The 4,767-nt window shown below is 38.6% G+C and overlaps 1 long non-coding RNA gene across 1 annotated transcript; it reads right to left on the bottom strand.

The window, feature by feature from the left end:
- Positions 1-3,598: 3,598 nt before the first annotated feature.
- LOC143712015 (uncharacterized) lies at positions 3,599-4,130 on the bottom strand. The gene is made up of 3 exons (XR_013194959.1): positions 4,107-4,130; positions 3,809-3,982; positions 3,599-3,700 (listed from the first exon to the last, which is right to left on the bottom strand). It is a non-coding gene; the product is annotated as an uncharacterized LOC143712015 (long non-coding RNA).
- Positions 4,131-4,767: the final 637 nt, after the last annotated feature.

Raw genomic sequence — 4,767 nt, 5'->3', positions numbered from 1 at the left:
ATAGATTATGATCATATATTTTTTGGATTTGTTGTTTTTCTTTATAATGAAGTTGTCTGTGTTAAGTAGATTGTGTTTAACACACAAAAGAGTGATTATCAGTTCAACACAGTTATATAAATTTTACTTGATTTAAAAAAAAACTGTGCTGGTATCGGATCGGTCGATACTCAGAATTTTTGGTATCGGATCGATTCTGAAAAAAATTTTATCGCTACATCCCTAATAATGAGTTGAATCGGGTGTGTTTGATTAGGGAGACAAAGAAAACATGCAGTGTTGCGGGTCCTTCAGGAGCAGGGTTGAGAAACACTGGTGTAGATATAAATTCATACTTTACATCAGCTGGGTATGGCAGGGTAAATGACCGCTGTCATAGTCTATGGTCGCCCTCGCCCAGTAAGTTTAAAAAAAGAATAATATTAATAAATTAAGATATAAATCAATATAATTAGTTGTAAATTAAATATTTTAAACACTAATTCAAAAAAGAAAGAATAATGCATTGACTTGGGCATATAATAGGCCTATTAACGCATAGTTCACGCATAATTCAGATGACTATCGTACAACCGGAGAACAGAGAACAACAGATATTAAAATACATGGGCTACTCTTCTGAGTTTTATGATTTAGGCCTTGTGTTTTATTAAAATGTACTATAATCTATATCTCAAAAGGATGCTCTTGAGCGTGGCACGAGCTGCTGCGCACTCGCACTCAGGACTGCAGCGCAAGATTTTCCTAAGTGTACAAAACGGGAAAAATAATACAACATTAATATAATACAACATAATAAGTAGCATGTAGGCTATAATAAAAAAAATATACATGGAAGCCTATAAAAATAGCCTATTGTGCCCTCTATTAAAAAAAATTAGCTTATTTTAAAGGCCATGCCTAAACTAATTTATTTAAATCGAAACTGAATCTGTACGGACGTTGGGTTCGCACATCTCTCATTCGGTCCAAAGTTTCCATATTTGCAATGTAACATTTGGATGCTAACTATTAATATAAAGGCGGCTTTGTACTTCAGTCGAGTCCCAATGTAGGCTAAATCAGCATTTTCATAATAAGGGTTTGACTAACCGGCACAGCCTTTATATTGTACAACAGACAAATTAAATGAAGCATGAATAACTTTTTATATGTTTTGTTGACTGTTTTATTTTGATAATAAACAGGCTGTGATGTCAAGTTAGCAATTCAGAAGGGAACTGATAATATTGTGTGAGCGCGCGATGCGCCGGCGCCATCACTTGGATTTGTTCCTCCGCAGGGTCATTTATAGTCATACAGATAATATGACATCATTCGAAAGAGTAAAATGTATTTCTTTTTCTGTACATTCAAAATGACTATAAAATGTCATGCCTTTGAGAAATAAAGAAAAAAACATGCTTTAGCGCGTCTCGGTCTCCTTGAACATCTTTCTGGTTTAAAAAATGAACCAAAATACAGCGAAAAGCCTTCTTGGCGCGCCTACTTTTGAAAGTCAACGTTTAGATTATTTAAACGAATTTAATGCATTATATAGGCCTAAGTCACTTTGGAATAAATCACAGCGTGTTTCATGATAAAAAAACTGACTTTAGTTTACAGTCCAGAAAATACGGTAGGTTATAGCAAATTATTTCACGGACCCGCCTGGCACTTGAGAACTGCTGGTCTATGTGTCAGGGTTTGGGTAGATGGAAGTAGCGAGAACTCAAGTGCAGGACAATGTGTTGTTATTATTAATAAAACTAAAACGGAATACAAACAAAAACTACCCCGTGGGGGAAAACAAGACAGGCAGCAAGACTTTACAGACAGTCTTGGCAGGAAACAAGAAACATGAGGGTACCTTAGACGACAAACCAGCACAGGCCTGAAAACACAAGGAGAATAAATAGGGAGGCAAACAAAAGAGGGTAACTAGGGAGGACAGGTGGGGCAAATGAATCAATAATCAGGTAACAAGATGTGAGGGGCTAGACAATGACAGGAGAGCACATGGCACAAGGACACATACATGACAAGCCATGTGCTCACACTAAACATGACTAAAACACAAGCACATGGCCAGTAAAACAAATCACAAGCCATGTGCTAACACAAAACGAGACATGAACACGCAGCCAACGAGAACACTCATAAACCAAGTGTTCACACAAAACATGACAACATGAAAGCACACAGCTAGTGTAAAACACAAGCTGTGTGTTACACAGTACAAGACAAAACAGGAGTGTCAGGGCTCTGTCACAAAACTAAGAAATAGACTAGACAGAAGTGACAGAACCCTGACACTATGGTCTACACAGAAGAAATCCCTGTCTAGGCTCTTCCCCGGTACGGGTCGTGTCAAACCATTAGTCTGGTTGTTTGATGAGAAAAAGGCGAAATGTAGGCTAGTAGTTGCAATAAACCCGTTCAGAATCCGCACAACTGCAGCAGCGGAGGACTGTTATTCTGCTGAGCGGAACTGAGGAAGAACTGAGGAAGGAACATTTCGATCTTCGGCTGACAAATCAGTGGAAATGGGCGTTTCATTATCGCCCAAGTGTAGAAATCGAATATTCAAGCTGTTAATATTTTTTTTTCTACCTGAGAACGAAAAGCGGTTGTCAAGCTGAATACTTGTTTTCCGTTTTTTTTAAACGAAAAAGGAACTGTTTTCTAATTTTTCTACTTTCAATATTAAATCAAAAAGCGAATGAATGTACACAGACCCCCCTTCATCCTTCCGTCTCCTTTTCTCTCGCCTCGTCTGTCTTCAGCCCCGGGTCCTGTCTTTTCTTCTTGGAGAAGGCAGTGGAGGAGGTTCGAGAACCTCAAAGAGACTGTATATATCGGCATACTCCTGGTTCTTGGTTTCCACTGCCTCTTTCTTTATAACCTTCTTTGGAGGCTGGCTGCGTGGCATCAGCTTTTTTCCGGTCTGCAATAGAGAAGTGATTTTTAAGTCAGCATCACACTATTGATCCATATTCAAATATTTGATGAGCAAGACAAAAGTACAGGGGATGTTGTGCTGATTCTGTGTGCACTTACTATTATCAATGGAGGAGCAAGAGCACTCTCCAATCTTTTCTGCCTCCGTTCCTCTCGCAGTGCTTCCGCCTCAGCTTGTTTCTGTAGCCTTTCACTGTGAAAGAGAGAAAGCAAGAGTGAGATAATCAAGAGGACATTCAAACCATAAAATTATAATAGCCACTGATGATCATCACAGTAGCTTTATCGCTTTGTGTCATGAAGATATGTATTTTTATCTTACCACATAGCAAAGTCTTTCGAAATCTGCATTAGTAGATTGTGGAGTGTTTCAGGTGGCATGTCTTCTGACAAGTCTAAACTCCAGTCCTCAAAGTCTGACAGAATTAAATCTGGAAAATCAGGGCTGCAGTAACGACCAAAGCTCTCCAAGTAAACGTCCGCCATCTTCTTAAAGATCTTCAGTCTGACCTGGTGAGATAAAAGCAAAATTATGATATCTCAAGTGACAGATCAGCTGTACAGTCTTTTATTACATTTGGATGTGTGTGATGCTGTGATGGCTTTAAATGGGACACGTTGTGCACTTACGTTCCTTCTTCTGGAGATGTTTTCCGACTTGCCACTCCTCACTAGGTAGTTTGGTATTTTTAGTTCCTCTTGCTGTTGTTCAATGAGGTTGTTGTTCACCTCCTCTTTACTGCGGTCTGCCTTCTCTTTCCTGCACACAAACACACAAAGCAAAAACAGGGTCAAAACACTGTCGTCAGTTCCCACAGATCAGAAATTATGAAGAAATCAAACCCATCATTGTGCACAAGAAACTTACATCTTTTCCTTTTCACACTTAACAAACTCGTCATCTTTAGCGCGATCTTCTTTCACTAAATTCACATATTCCCTCATTATAGCTTCTGAAAGTCCCATCATCAGCACACGGTCCATCTCCTGTTCCTCTTCAGGTTCTGTCTCTTCACATTTTATTATTAGTTCACTGACTTTTCTGAAAGAGATTACAGTAACAGAGATGGATATGAATAATGTTATCAGAAGCAGTATCTTCAGTATATGCAAAAATAGAAAAACATCAATTGTGCAGATTGACATGTCAGTACTATTATGCTGACCTTCCAAGAGCTTTAAGTTCTTCTGTTTCTAGCGGTCTCCTGTTCACATCCTGAACCCTGAAACATGTCAAAATGAAAATCAATGTCTGGCAAACAGAGCTATTTAAAATAAAACAGGATTATTTTTTACAAACCAACTTTCAACAATAATGGAAAAGTAATTACGCTTGTTTGGCCTCTGGTGCATTCAGGACTTTTAACCAGGCTTCAAAATCGGCCCAATCATTTCCTGCCTTCAGCTCTCTTTCAGACATGGCACTTTTCTTCTCAGATATACGTTGAACCTGAAGAAGGGCTTCTTTTCTCTTCTTTTCTTCACACAAAAGAAAAGCCTAATCCAAACAATTTACAAGCAGTAAATATTTAATATTTCAAAATATCATATTTATTTGAACTGGAACAAACCAGAATATACAAAATTCACTTACTTCATAACACTTTTCTCGTGAAAGCTCAGCCTTGCGTTGATCAGCCATGATCCCGTAGATCGGAGGAAGCTTGACAGACGGTCGGCTGGAGATCGTGGTCTTTTCTCTGACACTAGTTCTGTCCTGGCGAGCGAGCTCCTGTTGATGATAAATAAGAAAAAGAAAACCCCTTAATAGGCCTACTAAACCCAATATATGAACGTAAGCAGAGGTGGAAAGAGTACTAAAATATT

The sequence above is a fragment of the Siphateles boraxobius genome, unplaced genomic scaffold (genome assembly GCF_051911475.1).
Source record: "Siphateles boraxobius isolate OS27281-9 unplaced genomic scaffold, OSU_SipBor_1 5, whole genome shotgun sequence".
Taxonomy (NCBI): Eukaryota; Metazoa; Chordata; class Actinopteri; order Cypriniformes; family Leuciscidae; genus Siphateles; species Siphateles boraxobius.
This window is presented reverse-complemented; position numbering and strand designations above follow the sequence as displayed.